We start from the raw sequence: 24,747 nt of genomic DNA, 5'->3' as shown, positions 1-24,747 counted from the left end.
CCTGTTACTAAACCGCAATAGCGGTTTTTAGCTCAGGGAGCTGCACTGAATGCCCCGCGCTGCTCCTGACGCTCATAGGCTCCCTGTGCTAAAAATCACTATTGCGGTTTAGTAAAAGGGGGCCATAGTGCAAAATATAGACACACTCCATTCCCTCCCCCAACTTTTTCTTCCTCTCTCCTTGCTCCCTCCTCCTCTTTCTTTCTATCTCTCTGTCCCCCTACTTTCTTTCTGTCTTTCCCTGCTCTCCCTTTCTTTCTTTCTTTCTTTCTGTCTTTCTCCCTTGTCTCTCTCTAGAGAAGGCAGCACTGTTAGTTGGTCATTGAAGGAACAGCACCCTGTTTAGTTCTAGGAAGCATGGATCTCTGTGTCTTTCTTTTTCTCTCCCTGCCCCCCCCAGCCACCGATGACGACAATTTCTCCCTGCTTCCCCAATGCCGCAAAAGCCAGGTGCGTGCAGCCACTGCACAAGCGCCTCCCCCGACGTCAATTCTGATGTCGGAGAGGAAGTTCCGGGCCAGCCAAGCAGCGATTGGCTTTTGCGGCGGCGTGGAAGCAGGGAGAAAGCAAAGGCAACATGAGTCGATCGTGGAGCCCGGGATGGGCTCCGTGATTGACTCACATTGCCCTTGCGATCTACTGGTCGATCGCGATCGACCTTTTGGGCACCCCTGGTCTAATGGTTAGTGCAACCAGGCCTCAAATTCTATTACTTTTGATCTTGATCAAGTCATGGAACCCTCTATTGTCTCAGGTACAAACATACAAGGCAATTCCATAACAGGGCACTTGGTAGGAGCATATTCTGTAAAGAAATGTAGGTGCCTACTTTAAAGAATAATTGCATAATCGGTTTCTAAGATTTGTTACTTATATACTGCTTATCAATGGAGATTGTCTAAGTGGTTTTTACATGTGATCCCCCTCCCCAGGAAATGCCTTTGGTGGAAAGGGTAGTGATGCAAGATTTTCCAGGGGGTCACTAAGATTGTAGTTTGTGGCTAGCACAGATTTAAGGAGAGGTGTAAGAGGCCCTTTTCCTGAGCAAGGGGGGGGGGATGGGAAGGTTATAAAAGACAGTGCATGAGGAAGTTCTTGGCTTTTTGGTTGTTCTTTTTCCCACCAGAGTCCTTAGATAGAGGTATACTCCCAAGTAAGTTTGAGAGGGAACTGCAGAACCGATTTATCGTTTATCATTTATTGAACTTGATATATCGCCTTAATTGCAGCACAATTCAAGGCGGTTTACAGTAGTAACCTGAAAGGGATTAAGAACACCATGCAGTCTATTGGGCATTGTCAACACTTCTAAGAATGTATCTTCTATACACAGGAGTTTGAAATGCCAGGGATGTTCATTTCATGAAATACTGTCAATTTGCTGTTACTTTTTGAAATGCCCTTGTAGAATGGCACTTAGCACACATTTTGGGGAGCACCCAAATTTGGGTAGCGTTACAGAATTGAGTCTTATGTGCAGAAGGGCTGAAAATATATGTATAAGGGAGTTATTCAGTCCCTACCTGTCATCAAATGCATTACATGATTGGAATATTGGCCCCTCTATGTACAAAACAAGTCAATAAGAAACAGTAAAAAGCTGCAATACCTTCATGAAGAAATGACAGAAAAATTGGTATTAATACTGAGCAAAGTTATCTCAATAAACTGTATTAATTAAAGCAATATTAAAAACATTTTGTGCAATACTGAATAATGTAAACTATCATACTGTAGACAGTTTATTAAAATTATGAACAATAAAATATCTTACAAAAATTATTTGCAGCTATGAAAATATTGCTTTTTCAAGGAATTAATCAATAAGCATGCATTTATAGAATCAATTTTATTAGTTCAATCAACAGTATTTCAATTGAACTTTATACGCAAATGTGTGTAATCCATTTTCTTTTTTAATTTATGATATACTGGTTTAAAAGTGTTGTCAGCATTTATCAGGTTCATGCTTCATTACAAATGTGGTGTAATTCATTATGGCCGACCCAGTAGAAAGTCTCTTATGTTTGGCAATAAATGTAATTTTAAAATGAACCCATGATCTTGGTTCAGATTCAGATCAGTTCATTTGCTAATATGGTAATCTGACAATTGTGAGCAGTATTTTCAAAGCCATTTACATGGGCCAGTAATGATTTATATATGTAAATTGGTTCCCTTGAACTAGACCTTTCCAATATGACTAAAGGTATGCACATTGTTTAACAAAGAGGATACTCTTATAATAGGGTATCTAAGCAGCATAAAGGTGTATATGCTATGTCTATTTTATAAAAGCCACCAAACAGATCCTCTTATGAATCAGCAATATTCATATTGGGCCCGATTCTATATAATTCACCTAAAAAAAAATCGTCACTGGCTAGTAAGCACTATGGGCTCCTATTACTAAGCTGCATTATCATTTTTAGCGCATGCAGCATTTTAGCGTGTGCTAAACCTGCACTACGCAGCTAGAACTAACGCCAGTTTAATGCTGGCGTTAAGGTCTAGTGTTCGCAGCAATATAGCATGCACTATTCCGCGCGTTAAAGCCCTAATGCGGCTTAGTATAAGGAGCCCTAAGGGGGAAATTCTGTATAGAACACCGGTCTCAGAAACCACCTAAGAAGTGGCTGAGAATCGCAGACTGGCATCCTATATAAAATCACGACTGCCTTAATGGACAGATGCCTAACCCTGCCTATCTGCCCAGATTCTCTAACCGGCGTCCATGTCACAGGTGCTGGTTAGAGAATTGCATCTGCCTGATCGAGGGATCCCTTGCCATCAGCTGATCGCAACAAAGGAATCCCCCTGCCGTGATCAGGCAGAAGGGATGCCCACTCACTCCTGCTGCCCCTGATCCCCCAAATCCCTCCTGAAGCAGCCAGGCAGGAAGAATGCCCACTCCCCCCAGAAATTCCAAACCCCCCATCAACCAGTGACAACCCCTTTGACCCCTCCACACCTGTAGACCCCCCCCAGCACCCCCCAAACCTGCAGACCTCCCCAGCACCCCTAAGTCCCGCACCCCCTATACCTTTCCAGAAGAAATTCCAGCCGGAGGGATGCTTCTACTCTCTGGCTGGCAGGTCCATCAATCCAAAATGGCGGGCCTTTCCCTTCCTGATGCATTCTGGGATGCACCAGGAATGTGCCTAAGGCCCTGATTAGCCCTGGAGGGGTCTTAGGCCCTCAGCCAATTGGAGTCTTAGGCCTCCTTCATGGTGCATCCTGTGATGCAGTGGGAGTGGCCTAGGACTCTGATTGGCCAGATACCTAGGCCCCTCCCATTGATGGATTTAAGCATCACTCCGGCCGGACTTATTTCTGAAAAGGTACGCGTGGGGGGGGCTTAGGTCTACAGGTACGTGTGGGAGGGGGGTCTGCAGGGGGTGTCATTGCTTGGGGGGTTGGAAAGTTCTGGGGGTGGCATCAGGAGGGAGTAGGCATACCTCCTGCCCGATTGCTTTGAGAGGGATTCGGGGAAAGGAGCAAAGGAGAGAACAGGGAGACAGTACTGGGGTAGGAAGAAAAAGAACTCATTGGGATGGAGGAAGGAGGAAAGTAAGAGAGAGAAAGAGAGAGAGAGAGAATTTGTCTAGGGCAGGGGTCAGTAGCCTTTTTTAAAACAAAGAGCCAATTTATTTTAAAAATTTGGCCCAAGATTTACTAAGAGCCACAATGGGTAGAGAAGGGAATTTGAGATATTCCAGGACTCTCATTCTCTTTTCCCTCCCCAAGGTCTAGCTTCTCCCCCCTCTTACTTCCCTCCAACTTCTCGCAGGTCTCTGCACCTCTCTTTCCTCCCTCCTTCTCCTGCTCATCCCCCCCTAATCCATAGCCAAGGTTCTCTTCTCTCTCCAGGCACCGACCCTTTAATCTCCCTCACAACCCCATGATCACTCACCCCTCCAGGCTTATCAAGGTACCTGGTGGTCCAGCATGGTCTTTGTGGCAGGACAGTGGCCCTCTTACTCCTACTTCCATGTGACTGCCTTCTAAAATGGCTGCCGTGACCTTTTGCGGTTGCTCGCAAAATTTCCTGTAGTACCACGAGCTGCTGTGAGAGGTCACAACAGCCATTTTAGAAGGCAACCGTGAGAAGGCAGGAGCGAGAGATCGCACTCCTGCCACAAAGACACCCCCGTTGGACCACCAGGTACCTTCGTAGGCCTGGGGGACGGGAATCATGGAGTTGAGAGGGAGATTAAAGAGTCGGGGCCTGGAGATCGTCAGCCACATGGCAGAAGAACCATATGTTGCTGACTACTGGTCTGGGTAGTTAGGAAGGGAAAAAGAAAAAAGAGCACTTAAGAATATAAAAGAGCCATGCCGAGTCAGGCCAAGGTCCCTCAAGCCTAACTTCTTGTGGTAATTAATGGGGTAAAGAGGAAAGGCGGCCATTTTACATCTGTACTAAAGGTGGCCTTTGCATGCAGGAAATCCCCATACAATTGATACCACAGGCCACATTTTAGCACAGTTTATTAAAAGGGCCCCTGAGTTTGAAGCTGAAGCATGGAGGGTTACATGACACCCAAGGTTACAATGATTCACAGTGGGATTTGAACTGAGGTTCTCTGGATTCTCAGCCTGCTGCTCTAACCATTAGGCTGCTCCTGCAGTCCTAGCTGGTGGATCCCAAAAGTAGATCTGTTTCTAAGAATTCCTTTCCAACAATAAGTCTAGCTGGTTAAACATTTTTTAATGGATTTTCTTCCAGGAACTTGTTCAAACTTCTCTTCAACTCCGTTATATTAGTTGCCTTGAACAGGTCGCCTGGCAACAGATTTAACAGCTTAATTATGCACCATGTGAAAAAAAACTTCTTTCATGATTTGTTTTAAGTCTGCTTGTCCTTACTTTTATGGAGCATTCTCTTTTTTTAGGGCTGTTGGAAAGTTTCAACAATCATTCCCTTTTTAAACATTCCATTTCAATTATGATTTTATAAATGTGATTTTATAAATGTGATGTAGTGAGGAGAGCAGATGTGTTTTGCTGCAGCTCCTAGGGCCATGCACTGCATCGGACCTAATCATTTTTTTTTTCTGCTCAGTAACTCTTTTTGTACACTGGACGTTGGTCCTTGCTCTATGGACAAATATTTACATTCAGCTGGAAATGCGATGGCTAATCGCAACGCTAAGAAAGATAAATACCAGGCCTTCAGCACTTATGATAATAAGGCGGCTTCCTCTTCAACTCCAACAGTGGAATTCATGAATGGGTAATTACAGCAGATTACTTTGGTGGTCTCGAGAGCCCTACAGCTCCAAATGGAGAAATTGTCTGATCAATTAGCTCACATTGAGACTTTAGTGGTAGAAACTGTTCAACGCATGGGTGAACTAGAATATCGCATGTCCACCCTGAAGGACTTCGACAAGTGTGGCTGAGGAGTGGCTCGCTCGCTTGGACACTTTATTGCGTGAACACACTGACAAATTGGGGGATCTCGAAACGGTTCTAGATGGGATAACCTTTGTTTTGTTGGCCTACCTGAGCACCTTCCTAAACAAAAATGGGGTGCATTACTGCAGAAGTGGCTGGCCAAAGAACTTCCCTCCCAGATGGTATGGGCTCTTATGTGTTTTGAGAAGGCTCATCATGTTGGAAGACTGGGAAGGGATTGACAGCATCCTAGGGTTGTGGTGGCAAAGATCGATAAACAGGATATGCACAGGCAAGAAATTGAAGGTTAGTTTTTATTATTTTCATTATTATTTCTTGATTGTACAGTTATTTTGTTAGTTTAATACATTTAGGACCTGATTCTGTATAGGATGCTGATATTGAAGGCCGCCTAAGAAGTGCACGCCGATCACATGTCAATCACGCATCGGTGTCCTATTCAGAATCGTGTCTACACTCCCAAACAGACACCTTAAATGTAGGCCAGCATTTTGCAGGACTACATTTAAGGAATCTGTCTCACATCTACGGAGATGCGTACCCACTCTTAAGCCTGCCCAAGGCCTCTTCCATGCAAAACCACGCCCACACCCCACCTTGGGTTTGCTTAAGCATGAATATGCATCTCCGTAGAGATGCTACAGAGGCCTACATTGTAGGTGTCCTGCCTTGGACACGTGTATTTAAAAAATGTACGTCCTGATTGGCTGACAGATGGTGGTAGGACGCCATTTGCAATCGGGCCCTTATGGGTCCTATTACTTAGGTGTGTAATGGGCATATTTTGAGTTAGATACCTGTTTTTTTGAGTTAGCACCAGTTGTGTGCCTAACTTAGGTACAGGCATTTAGGCTAAGAAAACCCTAGCATAAATAGGGTGATTCAATCTGGCCTATTTTCAAAGTTACTGTGCCTTTTAACTAGTGTTCCATCCACAATAATTGGGTCACTTTCCATTCCATTTTCAGATATATTTAGCCCCCCTCTCCCCCCCAAAAAAACCCCCCTCAAACTTTTATGTATGTATATTTTTCCAATATTCTTTAGGATTGGAAAGAATATTAACTAACATAGGGCCTGTTTTACAAAGCCACGCTAGCGGCTGCAGCACGGTAACGGTTCCGAAGCCCATAGAGATTTAAAGGGCTTCTGGACTGTTGCTGCGCAGCTTTGTAAAACAGGCCCATAGCCTTGAAAAGACTCTCAACCAAGAAGTGGAAATTAAAGATGAACTAAAAATTGCTTTTCACAAGCACAATCCAAAACTATGCTCATAAATTAAACATTTTGTAATGTGTTGGTTTAGTCTTTGCTATAATTGGATTTATTTGTTTATAAATACATAAAATTAGAAAATATTTTTATATACTGCCAGAATGGCAGATATAAAGGCCAATAAACGTAAAGTGTGTGTGATAGTTTCTTACTGGACAAACTTACGAAGGGCCGCTGAAAAGTTCTCAGCCCACCCAACAAAGTTGGGGCAGTCTCCATCGAGAGCTATACACTTAGCCCAGCAATTTTCCACCTTTTTCGTTCTGTATTTTTCCGATGAAACAAAAAAAAGTGGAAAAACACTGGACTAAGTGTATAGCCCTCAATCGAGACTGCCCCAACTTTGTTGGTTGAGCTGAGAACTTTTCAGTGGCCCCTCATAATACTTCCACGACTAGTCCTATTTGAGTGGAATAAAGAGGCAATCAATGTACTTTGCTCATATTTTAAATAAGAAAACATGGTTTGCAAATGCTCAACTAATCCCTAGTCATCTAGTCGTAATCTAGGCATCAGCTGACTAACGCATTTTTATTATAAGCAGATGTTGACTTTTGTTGAGGTTAGCATCAAGATTTATTGATTCAAGAAACAGATACTGCTGAGAAAACAGACACTATTTCTCTTGAGCAACAATAAAGCTTTATGCTCATTGAAACTGAAGTCAATACAAGAGTTATCACAAATCATTTAACCAGTTCCTAATAGGATCCTGTGTAAGAATTATTGTGAAAGGATGGCATTTTCCTTGACAGAATGGGTTGGGGTATGAGTAGCCTACTACTGAGGCTTAACAGAATATATTTTCATGATCTGATTAAATGAATGCTGTTTAATTGACAATCAAAAGTCATAAGTAAAAAAAAAAATCTTGTTGAGTTTCAGATAACATTCTGAGTAACTATTTACCAGATTTACTCTGTTGACATCCTCTGGCATTAAAGCTGCAAATTTCCATTTCACTTTTGGTTAGCAAGGAAGGGAATTGTGGAGATGTACTAATGCATCACAATACATCCTTCATCAGCATCAGGAGAAGATTCATAGATGGAAAATTGCCATTTACACTTCTGATACAAAATTCATGAATTCTCAATAATTATATTCTTATTCCCTGGTATCAACATTAAGGGACCCTTTTACTAAAGTGCATTGAGTTTTGTGCTTAACATGCTATAATGCAGGATTTTAATACTCAGCAAAACCCAAAACTAAAGCTGCATAAAGAAGGAACATTTACATCATTTTTTTAAATTGCAGGTCATGCATTAACATTCAAATTAATATGCGGTACCTGCTCCAGCATAATATAGAAGCACTTACCCCCAAACTCTATAAAGTCTGCCTAAAGTTATATGTCTACATTGGTGGCCTAGCCGATGTAGACATCTAATGTAATTGATTAATAGACTTAATCAGTACTGATAATTGGCACTTAAAACCCCATAATTGCCATTAATTGGATTTAATTTGAAACTTAGGCACCTAACTTGAAAAGCACGATTCTTTAAAAAGTAGGCACCTAGTCCAAAGCATGCAGTTAAAAGGGGCATGGTTAGGAGCGGACCATGGGAATTACGTACCTGTTTTTAACTTAGGTGTCCTTGTGCAGCTAACTTAGGCACAGGCATTTAGGCATGAAAATTCTGTGCCTAAAAGTTAGGCTGTCTAGTGATGCCTAAAGTCACTTAGTCGGTGCTGAGCATGATTCTATATAGCAGGGGTGTCCAATCTTTTGGCTTCACTGGGCCGCATTGGTCGAAGAAAATGTTTCTGGGGCTGCATAAACGTGCAAACTCTGCAGCAAGACAGAGGAGGGAGCTGGCAAGATGGTAAACACCCAGGGGCAGCAGAGGAAAACACTGCATCGTCCTCGACTGGGGCTGCACAAAATACTTCACTGGACCCCATGCAGACCTCGGGCCGTAGGTTGGACACCCCTGCTATATAGTGTACATAACTTTTATAGAATCAGGCTTAGTGCCACAAGAGTCACCACTGATTTATTAGGCAAAATATATAGATGTCAAGTCCACAAAACCCACAGAATCCCTTTCAGGTTACTACTGCAAACTGCCTTGAATTGTGCTGCAACTAAGGTGGTATATCAAGTTCAATAAATGATAAACGATAAATCGGTTCTGCAGTATGATAGTTTACATTATTCAGTACTGCACAAAATGCATTTCTTTGGAAGTTCTGGCCATTCAGTGGTCCAATATGTCGGTGTAAAGCTTGCTAAGGGATGATAAGCCTTGAAAAAACCTTCTGTAGGTCAAACATGTTGGCTCCTATTTCCCTGAAAAGAAGACTACAATTAAAAGTTAAGTACCCTTGAAATATGCTAGAAGGGTTATTAAATAAAAATTTAAAAGTAAAGTTTGTTAGTAAAAATTGACAGCGGCTCCAGTGAGGAGGCAGTACATAAAGCCTAGGGCAGTGAAAACTTTTGATCCCAGGTGGTACTTCTGAGAAGTTTGGGATTATATATTGGAGATGAAGAGTTTGGGATTATATATTGGAGATGAGGAGTTTGAGATATATACTGAGCTTGGTATATATCTTGGTGAGAGTTTGATTGGTGATCCTCACAAGAACATTTATATATAAAAATTGAGTGTCGTTTGGATAAATAAGGAGAAGGCTTCCTGGCACATATTACAGGGGACAAAACCTGGGTGCATCACTATGAGCCTGAAAGCAAAAGGCAGTCTTCACAATGGCGTCACACATGATTTCCAGTAAAGAAGAAACCCTTCACTGGAAAGATCCTGTTCTTCTGGGATATGAATAGACCTATTTTGGAGCACTATCAACGATATGAAATGAAACCAAAAGTATTGAATAACTTGTAAGTTTATGGCTCCACGTCATTCTCTTTTTGGTTGGGCTAAGAACTTTTCAGCAGCCCCTCGAACATATGTTCTTATACTATTTGGACATTGTTGGAAACAGGATACAGGACTTGATGGATCTTTGGTCTGACTCAGTATGGCAATTCCTTTGTTCTTAAAATCTGATCATTTAGGGTTGTAGTTATCAATGTAGCTGCCAGTAAGATTGTTTTAAGGTTGATTAACTGCTAACCCCAAGTAACTAGATCTTATTGAGTAAAATGGGACATGTGGTAAAATAGCAAGAAGCAGTGATAAAACAACAAACCTTAATATTAGCCCTAAGCGAATTATTGATTGCAAGGGACTAGTCATTTTGGTTGTATAATTGGTTGCTTTTGTTCTTTATTTTACTGTTGTATCTTTGAGGGCCATTGTAATAGTTATATTTGTAGAATTGTTCACCATTTAATACTTATGTCATTGTGGTATATCAAGAACAATAAATCCAATCCTAAACTTGCTAAACAGCTATATTTTATCCATGTAATAAGGGGCCACCTTTGAGAAACAGCAAAGGTAGAGACAGCAAAGATCCATTGAGCAGCAATAATTAGGTCTGTCGAATGGCACTCTTAAATTTAATGGATAGTTATTGGCACAATCACCAGCTATATGCATATTCAGTGGTGCTCCTTAAACAGAAACTGTTGATGAACATGACCTTTATTTTAGAAACCCTCTTTGCATTTTGGATGTCTGAAAACAAGCATATAGACATCTGTATTGTATGCATGTCCAAATCCCAATTTCATAATGCCAAGCTACGGACGTCTAGAACTACAGTATGAACATATGGCAAGGGGATGTGGTCCGGGCGTATTTTGGGTGGGACTAAGGACATCCAACCCTGATTTCAGAAGAGGAAGGGAAATTCATGTCCAAAAAGAAAGATGTTTGTATTTAGACTTCGTACTTGACATGTCCAGATTGTAAGAAGATGCTCTGATTTAGCAGTTCTCTACTAGAGGGTGTAAGAAAAGTCACAGCAGGTAGTACTTTTTTTGTCCCTGGAGGGTTTCAAGTTTATTTAAAAATTTGATTTTATCGCAAAATCATAATCCAATGCGATTTACAAATAATAATAAAATCAGTGTAAGAAAAAGAAAAACACATTGATTAAACCAGACATTTTACAAAACAGACACAAGAGGCAAAAAAAATAAAAAGGATTAAATACAATTCATAAACAAGTATAAAGGGCTTAGGTAATGAAACAATAGGATGGGAAAAGGTTGAAAAGGATTCAGGTCCCAATTCCTGCCCCATACTTTCTCTGTCTCTGTCATATGTAAGTCAGGTACCTGGGGACACATCTTAAAGACCAGAAACCATCTTTCAAATATGTCCGTCTTTTATTATGAGTTTCACATATTTATACGAATCAGGTTTGCCAGCATGTGTCAGCATGTGACGTAAGGTCACATGAAACTTTAAACACATCAGCATTTTTCCTATCTAGAGATTGAAGTCCACAGAGGGTCAGAAAAAGCCTTGACCAGCAGAGCTTCTTAACTAAAGCTGTCTGTAAATACGGCTTAACAAAACAATTGAATTCACTTCACTACAACTCTGTTTAAACATTCATGTCAAAGAAAGAAAGACAAACATAGATGTCCTTATACCATCTTCAAAGAAGGGAAAGATAAACAGGGCCTACCTTTGCATCTTTAAACAACATATGCCTAAGGACACTTACTAAAGTTCTGATACGTGTCCCTTCAAATCCCCTCTTACGTCATGTAAATGACGTCACAAATACACAGCATGAGCTGGAAGGGAGTGATACTCTAGGTATGTCTCTCAAGGAGGGGTCTTTTAGGAGCTGTAGTACGAATAACACAGTACATGAGCAGTCAAGACAAGAGTGCAAATAATAAGAGATTATGCATTCAACTAAAGTGCTGATCCCAAAAATTAGATAAATCAGAGTTACATTTGAACTCAGCAAAGAGGTCTGCTAATTTCTGAATGTCCATAGGAGGACCTATATTGTCAGAAAGAAAAGTACAACAGCTTAAAGTACTGAGGAGAATTTAACAGAATTCTCAGCTAGAATCATATCTAGGGCCATATGATTTTGAGAACCATCTGAGAAGTGGAGCCTAATTGATCAGTAATACCTTGCAAGGCGTCCCTAGAATAAATATCAAATCTGATGCAGCAACAATGGGGCATACCTATGAGCCAAGACAGAACAATAACCTGGGGGTAAATTACCTACAAAACTACTCTGTGTCAGATTAGAAACATGACATGTAATTACCCTTATAGATGGTAACGGCAATATCAAGCTTTTGCTGTCCTGGCAACAAAGGGTATTTAGAACACTGCAGTGCACAAAGGGGATAGGTAAAATTAGAGGAGATATTGGTAAATAACCCAGAAAGGCATGGTTGGATACCAGGAGGGAGGTCCAGAGGTACGGTTCCTAGATGGGGTCTAGCTTGAGCACATATGTAACAATTACTCTTATTATGTTGATCAGCAGTGAATTTCATCCATTCTAACCAAAGGTTAGGTTCTGAAAACCCTACCTTAACAGCCACAATATCTTCAAAAGTGGGATTGGCAATAGCCATCATGTCAGTAAGTTTATTGAATGTAGGGGCCAGTGGGTTAGTATTTTTTGAGGCCCTCACAAAATGGCGGGAGAGGATGAGTGGAGGTAGATAGATCCCGTAAGAAAACTGATGATAGCTAGACCCACCCTTAAACCACATGTCCATAATGTACATACCTTCATCAGTAGGTCTAGGGTTGTCAATAGTAAGAGAAAGCTTAATAATTTGTGCAGGAACACTTTTCCTATAACAGTGTCCAACCTTATGAAGGGTCATACAAGTAAGCAGTGATTTACCATTTTGGTCCACTGTTTTTCAGGGTATTTTCTAGTTTATAAGCCCAGTCAGTATTAATATTCCACCCTACCACTCCCCAGAATGCACACTTAACCCCCCAACGTAAGTCAGTAACATATACATATATGTCCTTAGTTTTAGGAATCTCTGAGGACCAATGGCACAGCCTTGGGATATCAATTGATGAACAGTCCACAATGTCACAATACTCAAAGGAGAAGGTGGCAACTTGCACACTGCTGGAATTATACCAAAGGGTAGCATACTATCAGTCTTTTCTGGATTCCAATTGAAGGACAGCCTTTGCGAGGGAGTAGTCCAGCTTAACGTCATGTTCGCAAAGAGGTGTCGGGGGTGCTGTTTACAGCAGGAGTGTCATTTACAGATGGGTATGGGCAGAAAGTGTCGTGGACCCAGAACACATCATCCCTGTAGACCCAGTTAGAAATGATCCATACAGGGAGAAAAACTAGCAGCAGTGGTGCCAGTAAGAGAATGATAAAGTTGGTAGAATGCTGCAATGAAATCATCATGTTGTTCCACTGGAGGAGGTGAAATCTGCGCAGGGAAGACTTGCTTCTGGGGTTTTAGGTTAACCCTCTTCAAGCGACTTGCGTGGATCCAAACAGGAAACTCCTCAGTGAGTGCAGCGGGCCTGGTCACAGCGATCACAGTAGTGGGAAGGCCAAAGGGGAAATCCGTCTGCTTCCGATCCTTGGAAAGCTGCTGGATAATCACCAGGCTGGAAAAAATGGGTAGGAATCTGTGGAGAGAAAGGAGAAGTGCAAGACACGTTTCTTTGAACAAGCCCTAATATTTCAATTAGCTTTTGGACGTATTCCTCCTGTATCAAAGGAAAATCTACCCATGGGGCAGGGAAAGGTCATCCCGTGAGAATCTCAAAGGGAGAGCAGCCAGATGTCTGTACATACAGAAAGAGATACTTGAAAAGAAATGCTTGAAAAGCATTCCAAATATCATTCAGCAGCTGTACTCCAATGTGATCCAAATAAGAGATAGAAAACAAGAGAAACCATGTTGCCTGTACTAAATGTGGCAACATGTAACAATACCAATTCATTCACTTAGCATAGCCATGGCAAAAGAGAGACAATACTCACTTACTTAAGGTTCTTAATTGAACAATCCAAAAGGATATGTTTTTGTGTGCTGCATATAACTATTATGCACTTCAGAGAGACCATACTGATGTACTGAATGTATTCAGAAATGTACATTGAATGGATCATATGTGGGGAACACCACGAAATAAATGCTGTATAAAATAAAGCTTTTTCTTAAACATATAACCCCTAACTAAACTTCATTCAGAATATAAAAGCTAAAAGTAAAAGAACATTGCGCAGTTAGGCTAATAAGAAGTGGAAAAAGAGCTCTAGAAATGGCCAATATTATGTATCCTGGGGTACCCACTAAACTAAAACAAGTAGACATGACACAGACAAAACATAAAGTTTTAAGCGTGGAGCTATTTCTCCATCTGTCAAGTGTGCAGGGCTGAATTTAACTCTGCAAATAAACACATTTTTATAAAAAAACCAAAACTACAAATAATGTATATCATAACCATCTCATATTTGAAAAAAGGCATAAAGCTAATGTCTCTTTGGAGCGTCTCTATCTCTGCAGTGATAAAGAGGACCCGTGGAAAACATTAGAAATATCTGTGCCAAAATGGATCTGGGATGGCTATGTATAAATCCGGAAAAAACATTTTAAATTAGCAACATCCTAATTTCAGCTAAAACAATAGAAAGTTAAAATGTCGAGCGAGCACTACGATAACCAATACCATGATATTGGGCAATGAATAAGGGAGAGCTAGCAGCTGGTATCCAGGGTTTCCCCTCTTTGCACCAAAGTCCGTCCAAAAGGGCGGCTTTGGGCACCTGCCAAACGCCAGGCATCAAATTCAGAGGGAGCTGTGAAAAAAGAGAGGAAGAGAATCCTGTTCACCCTTGAGACCCAGAAGCCTATTTAAAAGAAGGGCTTGGACATCGTGAAAAGTATGAAGGGTAATGGGGTGACCTAGGATCAAAGAAGTAACCATCTCTACCACAATAGCACAAGCAGCCAGGGCTTTCTTGAACAGGAGTGACTATAAAAAAAGGCAACAGAGCGTAACTTACCGCCATGTTCTCCCTTCATGGTGTTACAATAGTCCCAAACAAAGAGATAAAACATGTGGGCATAAGCAGGAAAACCCAAACTTGAGCTAGAAACCAAAGCACATCTTAAATGTCCAACATTTCATAAGTCCATCTGATAAGAGCAGTCATTTCAGAAACCAGGGTCTGTCTCAAAATCTGGTCATAGAAGGAACAAGCAGAGATCCATTGGCGGCAGTGACCAATCATAGCAAGAAAAGTAAGCATGTCTTTCTTGTTAGCTGGGCGGGGCAGAACAGCAGCAATGCAGAAAGTGCAGATTTTCCTTTGACCATGAGACAGGACAAAACCCAGGTATTTCACTTCAGATGTACACCAGTGCAGTTTATTTCATGACACCTTGTGACCACACACAGACAATCATTATAAAAGGTACAAACTATCAGCCTGACAGGTCTCCTGAATTATGGAACACAAAAGTTGTACAAAATAAGAATAGGACCATGAGGGGCAGTGCATGACTTGTAGAATAGCCCGAAGGACATTCCACACTAGGTATACTGTTGCTTAAAGGTGAAGGCAGCCTCACCAAAGGGACTAAAAATAAAACATTCTTTAGGACAATGACAGAAAAAAATCATTGGCTGCCGATGGAATGGTGGAAGAAACATAAGGGCAATGAGAATTACCAAAACTCTAACAGCCCGAAATCTAGGACGAAACAGGGAATGCCATTAGCTTTGACAACAAGAGCGATGGGCGTATTATAAGAAGAGATGGTGGTTTTGATAATGCCGGAGAAAAGTCAAGAGACAAGCAGTGGAATCTCACCTTACTGCTTTATAAAACCAAGAATGAGTAACTTCAAAGAAGCACTATAGGGGGTCAGTGGAAGCCCAAACAGAGAAGTCTGGGGGAAGGGACAAAAACATTCATGCACAGACCCTGATAATGAAAGCAAAGAACAGATTAGCTTTGCTCTGCACAAGAAAGAAAACCTCTAAAACGGAATTTTTTCTTTTTCTTGTTTCTCTTTTTTTTTTTTTTTTTTTTTTTTTTTATGATCCAGCACAGAACACAAAGAAAGCAGCCGGTAGAAAAAACGCACAAAATTAGGGCTTGTGTACAAACTACAAGGGAAAGATCTTAGACTGATTCAAACAGCGCTTTCAATTCATTCCACATAACAGCACGTCCTACCTCAGTATTAAACATTGGTGACACAGAAAGATGGGAGCTGAAGGAAAAATGTCATACACACACACAGCCGTACAAGTCTCATTTGTCTAGGAGTAACCTAAGTGCCTTTATGACTCATTACAAAAGCCAATATAACAATGCAAAAATATTCGCTTATCTTACCTTATAAGCGAGGTACAGTAATAAGAGACAATAAAATCTTAAACTCTATAAAAGTTTTTAACCTTACAAATGACAGAGTGGGCAGGGGGGTTCTATAAATAGTTTCATTCTTTCCGAAAGAATGGCAGCTGCGTATATATTCATGAGGGGCGCTTACCGAAAGTACCCCGAGATTTTTCCCAAAAAAACTCCATAATAGAACCCAAAGCTTGAACTTAAAATAAAGGGTTGGGTACAGGTCACCACTACCCAGTGAGTATTAAAGAACAGAAAAAATTCAGAAATACTCACAAAATACCGGTGATATCATCTGCCCATCGCGGACAAGCCCCCAACTGAAAAGGATTCAGGTCCCAATTCCTGCCCCATACTTTCTCTGTCTCTGTCATTTGTAAGTCAGGTACCTGGGGACACATCTTAAAGACCAGAAACCATCTTTCAAATATGTCCGTCTTTTATTATGAGTTTCACATATTTATACGAATCAGGTTTGCCAGCATGTGTCAGCATGTGACGTAAGGTCACATGAAACTTTAAACACATCAGCATTTTTCCTATCTAGAGATTGAAGTCCACAGAGGGTCAGAAAAAGCCTTGACCAGCAGAGCTTCTTAACTAAAGCTGTCTGTAAATACGGCTTAACAAAACAATTGAATTCACTTCACTACAACTCTGTTTAAACATTCATGTCAAAGAAAGAAAGACAAACATAGATGTCCTTATACCATCTTCAAAGAAGGGAAAGATAAACAGGGCCTACCTTTGCATCTTTAAACAACATATGCCTAAGGACACTTACTAAAGTTCTGATACGTGTCCCTTCAAAGGTTACCCACTCAATTTTCACTTAACATCACTGTTAGTCCACTGTAGAGTCCCCTGATTACATAAAATTTGAATAACTCAGTTAAAAGCGTCCGTAAAAAGCCAGCTTTTCAGAAGATTTTTAAACTTACTAAGTAATTTTTCTTTCCTTATCTTGATTGGGAGCGAAATCCAGATTTGAGGGGCTGTGTCAGAAAAGATCGTGTCCCTCCCTGAATAAATGAGTCTTAGTGATGGGTCTAAGACAGGGGGTCTCAAAGTCCCTCCATTAGGGCCGCAATCCAGTCGGATTTTCAAAATTTCCCCAATGAATATGAATGAGATCTATGTGCATGCACTGCTTTCAATGCATATTCATCGGGGAAATCCTGAAAACTCGACTGGATTGCGGCCCTCAAGGAGGAACTTTGAGATCCCTGGACTAAGAGGAGAGATTTTTCTTCAGATCTTTAAAGATTTTGTAGGAATATAAGGGATTAGCCTTTCTAGGAATGCAGAAGCTTTGTTAATGTTTTGTGTGTAATTCTATGATTTACAGGTAACCAGTGCTTTTCCTTTAAGAGGGGAGTCACATGTTCAATTTTTTTTCTTTTGGTAATTATTTTATTGCAGTGTTTTGAAGGATTTGCAATCTACATATTTCTTTTAAGGTTATTTCCTTATACAAAGCATTACAGTAGTCAATTTTTGATATGACTAACGAGTGTATTAAAATATTCAGTGATGGTTCATCAAGAAATGTGGATAATGATCTAATCAACCTTAACCTATAAAAACAGTTTCTAACAAGTGAACTTATTTGATCATGATAATTCAATTTCTGGTCCAAAATGACCCCAATTAAAAAACCAAAACATAAGAAAATTAAAAAAGCTGCAATAGGATTTGTACCAGTGTTTGCTAGTTCTTTGTACCAATTTGCAACTGGCTGTTCTAACCATCAAACTACTCCTCCACTTGATGTTTGTTTTTATTTATTTTACTGGGATTTATTAATTCCTTTTCATGAAGAGATTCACCCAAAGTAGTTTACAATACAATGAATAGTAATCAGGTACACTTAAGTATTTTCCCTATCTGTCCTGGCAAGCTCACAATCTAACTGTGATACCTGGGGCAATGAAGGGCTAAGTGACTTGCTCAGAGTCACAGGAAGCAGGCTGGGATCAAACTTACAACCTCAAGGTGCTAAGGCAACAGCTCTAAACACTAAGCCACTCTCTTGAGACTTTGCCTATAAAGGGACAGATTTGTATCTGGTTTTGCTTTTTTCCATCTTTGCTCATGTCTTGCCATACAGGCAAAAAACTCATAGCAACAACTTTTTCAGGTATATCAGAAGTAGAAAATCTGGAAGGCGAACTTATGCTCCAGCTACAAATATGAAAAAAATGAGTGCTGAGATATTGGGGCATAGTAATGTATTTAACTTGGTGTGGGGCTCATTGGCATCTTTTATTGCTTCTATATAGTTGTCATTTCTCTTAAATTTTTGTCTGATTTCCTTACACATCTAGGGTGGGAATGTATTACTACTTTAAATAAGAGTGGGTTATTGGAAGGATAATTGCATTTATATTATTAATTAAGTAAAGGGAATGGGGGAAAAAATTACTTTTGAATATTTGTAAGTTCAAAGTGCTTTTCTTGATTTGTTATATGTTCAGATTCATATCTATTGCACTGTTACTACTTGAAAATCAATAAAGATTTATATATTAAAAAAAAGAAGTAGAAAATATGTGAGGTGTGGTCATTTTATAATATGGATGTGCCTATACTGTCACAAAGATGTCCGTGTCCCCTGTTTTGGATGTTCATTCTGGACAAAGCCAGCATTTGTATGTCCATGTCTCATGTACAAGGGTTCTTCAAAAAGTTTCCGCACTTTCATATTTTTGCAGGAAATGGTTGGGGCGGGAGACGTGGTAAGAGGGCATGTCATAGTATGTCATGTGACTAGTCAGGCAAAACAGGGTGATTATATGGAACAGTGATGTAATTTATTTTTGATCTATTTAATAAATAGTGTTTAAAAAAAATAAAAGTTCAGAAACGTTTTGAAGATCTCTCTTATTTTGAGCAGGTTGTAAGAAATGGACATCCGTATCTGACATACAGACTTGGATATCCATATTCTGAATTGGAGGTCCTTTCTAAAATGCTGCTCCACGTGTATTTTACCACAGGTCCCGTTGTACCAAATACTGCTGCTAGACTGATTTTCAGAGTGAGGAAATATAGAATTACTTCACTACTGATGAGGTTACTTTGCTGCCAATTCAACCTCAGGTTTCTTGTAAAGTGACCTGCATAATTTTTAATGTGCTCCAAGATTTTAGCCCAGAGTACTGTACCTTTAACACTCTTTATCATGACTTGCATCTAAATGATCATGGAGTTGGCATAGCTGTTTATTCGTATTTCTGCCTAGTAGAGAAATTTGATTTAAAAAGATTTTTAATTCCTCTTTCTAGTTCAAACCAACTAAGGCCCTCTTTTACTAAGCCGTGGTAGAAGCTTCTACCAAGACCCGGGGCGCTAAATGCTCCACCGCTGCTTCGTTGCTCATAGAAATTCTATGAGCATCAGAGCAGTGTTGGAGCATTTAGCGCTCTGGGCTGCGGTAGAAACCTCTACCTTGGCTTAGTAAAAAAAAGGGAGGGGGAGGGTTAAGCTTTGGAATGCTTTTCCTTTACATCTGAGACTATGAAAACTTTTTATTTTTTGCAAGATTTTGTATTAATTTTGTATGTCAATTTTTTTATGTCACTTAGAAACTAATATTAGGAATTGGGCAACTAATAAATATAGAGAATAGAATGTATTAAGCGCCAGGGTGGGCACTTAACTCTAAATGGTGGCTGCTCTGATTCATATCTGGCCTTTGTCATGGTTCGTTTTGATTTAAGTGGAGGTAATTTAATTTGCATTATGTTAAGCAGGAGTGTTGTTCAATACAAACTGATATTTGCATAATATATTGAAAGGTACTGTGCATTGTTGTATCAGCGTACTATGCTACGCAATGCCAGGATTTTATATCCTGCCTCTATATTTAATTTCAGAGCAGATTACATAAAAAGCAGCAATAAATACTAAAAAGGAACCATTTTATTCAGATTAATCTAATTTTTTTATACACAGTATCTTATCAATGATATACATGCAAATTCTGGATCCCCATGCAAATGTTTATTAAAGGGTCCCATACTATGTTTAAGGGAAGAACCTCCTCTGTTTCTGGGAGAGAATGCTCCCCTCTAGAGATCCAGGAGTAGGTGGGATAGGAGCAGCCTTTTCCCATGTATCATTTTTAGATTGTTTCTATCCTAGCCTCTGATCCTTTACTTCATTCTGGGTCATCTTCTCTTACTCCTTGATATGTCCTCTAAATCTGACCTATCCTCACCCCCACCATGGCCACTTCTTTTGTTCTCTCCATCTGCTCCCCCAATGACATTTTCCTGAGTCTTCCAGCTCCTGTGCTCTCACTTCCATGAGCCATTTCTAGGTCCTTTCCTTCTGCTCCCCACTGCCCTTTTCTGAGTTCTTTTTCTCTGAATCCTTTCCCTCGTGACCTCATCCTGTTTTCTTGGCATCCTGCTTCCCTTCATGCACACCTCATCATCTAGGAAGTCCCCGGTCCAGCTGGAGATAGTATATTTAGATGGCAGTGATGGCAATTGCTATGAAATCTAGCTTTGGCGTTAACCAAATTCATCTTTTATATTTAATTCTACAGTATTTGAACATCTTACACCCAAGCAAGTGTTATGCATTTAAAACAAAGCAGAGTGGAAGGCTTCCAGAAGATAATGAGAGCAGGTCTAAAAGTTACAGCTCAGGTATAGAGAAGTCTAAAATTAAATGATCTATCAGTAAAGCTGGTTGGCACTAAATCATATTTGGAAACCTCTTGTCTCGATCAAGGAGTTAAAACACGGAATTCTTTTCCATTAAGAATTAGAGAAACCCAGAGTTATAGTATGTTTTAGAAGGTTTTTAAAACTTATTTATTTGATAAGAATTAGAGTTGATTTAATTTATGATACTGTATTGTAATTCTCTTGTAGGTTCTCTCTGTGGTAATCTTCTTAGATTCTGAAAAGAGGTTAGCATAATATAAGAGCTATATAGCATAGCATAGCTTCAATATACAACGCTATCCAGACAATTTGATCCTTTTAGTAGAATCCTACAAATACCAGTCCTAACTATTCAAGTTTAGAATTGCATTTTCAGCATTCCTACTTACATTGATATAATCACTGAATATCTAGCATAAAGATAAACAAATAAGGGCCCCTTTTATAAAGCCACAGAAGTGATGCTGCCTTGGTAAATGCACCAAAGCCCATTGCTTTGGTTTCAAGCACGCTCCTCTCTCCACATGTCAGTTTTTCCACGTATCTACCACCATAGGACTTTTAGGGAGCCCTGAAGCAGACATCTTATCGAAACACAGACCGTGTTGGATCCTGTGCTACCAGCGGACTTGGTCCTTTAGGTCTTTATGTGGTCCTTTATTTTCATGTGGATTGTTTTATTGTATATTTGGAACTTTGATTTTTTCATTAAAGTCCATCTCAGGATCATCGTCACTCCACAGTGTTTTATTGGTTTCTCTTTGGTGCATTTACCACAGCAGCATCATTACTGTGGCTTTGTAAAAAGGACCCTAAGTTATTCACTTATCCTTATGTGACAGCAGGCTGGCTCAATATTGCACCTTATGTTTTTTTGTTGTAAATCATTAAGAGGCTTGTGTTGGATAGGCAACTAATCAAAAAAATGGAACAAATACTATGGGACCTTTTATTAAGCCCTGGTGGGTATTTTAATAGTTAACATACTTTGCTGGTAATGCATATTAACTGCTGCACTAAATATCTAAGGGTCGATATTCAGCTGGGGGCACTTGGCATTTTGCTGACCACTGCCAGTGTTATGCCTGGAAATTCAATGCCAGACCATGTCCTGGCTCTGGCATTGAATTTCTGGGTTATGGAGCTGGACGAGCAATAGCCAGATAAGTGCAATATTCGGCACTTAACTGACTATGGACTGAATTTATGCTGTCTTATTTAAACAATGATCTTGGTTGGATAAGTGCTGAATATTGGCACTTAATTGGCCAAATGCTGAATTTTCCCACAAAGCTGGTTCTGAGATGGGTGCTAACTGGGCATTTTCAGTGGCACTAACTGGTTAATTTCTGCTGAAAATGAGCAGTTAGCCCCAAACAAGCAATTTAAACAGCCAGGAGCTGTTGCTGGCAAGTAAACCACTTAATAAACCGATACCTTAATATGGAAATCCTCATATTCATTGAAGATATCTTGAAAACCTGACTGGCTGTGTGTGTCCTGAGGAATGTGTTGAGAACGCCTGGTCTAGAATGATCCAAACACACACAAAGATGAACACCAAACATAATAATAATAATTATTTTTTTATAAGTATAGTGTTGCTGGAAAAAAGTAGCATTTTGTAAAAATGACTATTTGATATCTATACTAGCTGTAAACCTACAAGTATTTTCTATCATTACTTACTATGTATAGTTCGCTGCAAGCTAGCCCGACAAATTTCAGACCTTGATGATATAAGATGATTTTGTTCATAATTGTAAATAAGTGATATTATCCCTAACTTGTGTGCACTGTGCCAGTAGGGTATTCATGGTGTATAGGGGAATGTTAATTGTATGATACTCTTCTTTCTTTTCTCTCATGAGTGGACATCGTGATTCAAAGCTTGGTACAGGGTAAAATTTTTCCAAATATGCTGTAATTCCTTTGTGCAGTCCAAAGTTATGATTCTTTTATAGTGGAGTGACAGCATAATGCCTAGGTGTCAAAATCCATTAAAACTGTTCAATGTCTTCAGTTTATTTTTAGAACCAATTGAGATCTAACTGATGGTGAAAAATATACAGTCAAGTGTGTTTACTTCACCTTTACAAAGAATCCGTTATACTTCCAATTAATTTGTTATTCCTGTCATAACAGGTACTGTATACTTCAAAGCTATCATTGCTGTTTCTGCCTTTTTTTTTTTTTTAAATAAAGGACCTATGTCTTTTAACCTGCTCATAGCTGCCTGGCTCATGCAACATTTTTAAATTGCATTTATTATGGTGATGATGATTATAATCATTGATATTAATTAAAATATCTCCTGTCAGTTACACTCCTCGGTCAGTTACAGTGTAACATACATGAAATTCAGGACATTTCAAAAATCACAAAAATCATTACTGAAAACAAGTAGGCCATTATCCTCTATACCAATATTATCCCTTAAGCTATAACAGCCCTGTTAAACAATATTGTTTGGTCTTTTTCTTGAAGAAAATGAAGGGTCGTTATTTGGTATAGTCTAAGTGGGCAGAGGAGGTTTCTGCCTGCATAAATAAACCATACTAAGTGGTCCAGGGGCTGTTATTCAGCATCACTTTCTGGTTCATGCTGGAGCAGTCGGGGAGCAGAGTTGTAGAGTAGCTAGGAGTTATATATAGTGCCTGTGCCCATAAAGCTAACTGGTCAAGCTGGATCACACAAAGGGCAGTCCTAGGTTGGCCTGATTAGCTATGTGGGTATAATAATAATAATAATAACAGTTTATTTACATGCCGCAAAGCCGTGAAGTTCTATGCGGTTTACATAATTTAAAATACATTTAAAATACAATAAAAGCAGAAGATTAGAGAGTAAAGAACTAATAGCTAAAAAACCCAAAAAAATCGAATAACTACATAGTATAAAATTTTTACAAATTAACTACCTAAGTACTTCAAAAATAAATGTGTTTTTAGATGTTTTCTAAATTCCCCATAAATTTCAATAAAAAGGAGCATTTGATCTAAGTCTTTGCCCTATGCTGCTGCTTGATATGAAAGAAGATGCTGATGATATTTTTTTTAAGTTTACCGTTTACCGTACATCCTTTAACAGGCAGAAAAGCAAAAATCAAATGTGAGCTTCTTTTATGTCTATTAGTTGTAAAAGAGAAAAGTTCATTTATATATTTGGGAGTCAAACCAAATAGAGCCTTAAAACAAAAGCAACTGAATTTAAATTTCACGCGCGCCTCCACTGGCAACCAATGCAACACCCGATAAAAGGGTGTTGCATGGTCATATTCTTTTAACCTAAAAATCAACCTGAATATCAACTCTTATAACTTCTAGGTGCCTTTGATAGCCCAGATATTCAATGGCAGTGCCTGGATATGGCACAGGATTGAATATCTGACCCTTCCATGCTCTGCCGATATGCAGTATATGCCTCCTTGCAGTTGTGCATGATAGCACTTAAATGCTGTCCTATAGAATAGTGTGTAATGTACTTACACGTGCAAGGTGTGCATAACTGCATGCATCAAGATATAGAATAGTCTATTTTTTATGTATAGGGCTGAATATTGGTGCCTATATATAACACAGACACATACATAAATATATACAGTGGAACCTTGGAATCCGAACGCCCCAGAACTCGAACGACTTGGAATCCGAACTTTTTTTGTAGTAAATTTTGTCTTATAATCCGAACTCTAGCTTGGAATCCGAACACCCTGCACATTGTATGTGTGTGTTTGTGCCCCAGAATCTGAATGCTGCTTTGGAATATTTGTTAATATTTTACCTTAAAATCCAGTGTATTTCCTGTTAAAATTTGAGTTTGTGAGACCCAGGAATGGATTAATCTAGTTTCTATTATTTTCAATGGGAAAAAATTGTCTTGGAACTCAAACACTTTGGAACTCGAACGGGGTCCTGGAACGGATTAAGTTCGGATACCAAGGTAGCACTGTATATATACAGTATATGACTGAATGACCAAACACCATTGGAATCAGTGGCATCAACATCTGTGTGGTCTTAGAACTAGGTGCTCTTTTAGGGGCCCTTTTACTAAGCTGCACTAAATATGGAAAAATACTTGAGTATCGTAATGTAAACCACTCAGACTA

This window comes from Geotrypetes seraphini, chromosome 5 (assembly GCF_902459505.1).
Source record: "Geotrypetes seraphini chromosome 5, aGeoSer1.1, whole genome shotgun sequence".
NCBI classification, from domain to species: domain Eukaryota; kingdom Metazoa; phylum Chordata; class Amphibia; order Gymnophiona; family Dermophiidae; genus Geotrypetes; species Geotrypetes seraphini.
Note: the sequence above shows the minus strand (reverse complement) of the source record.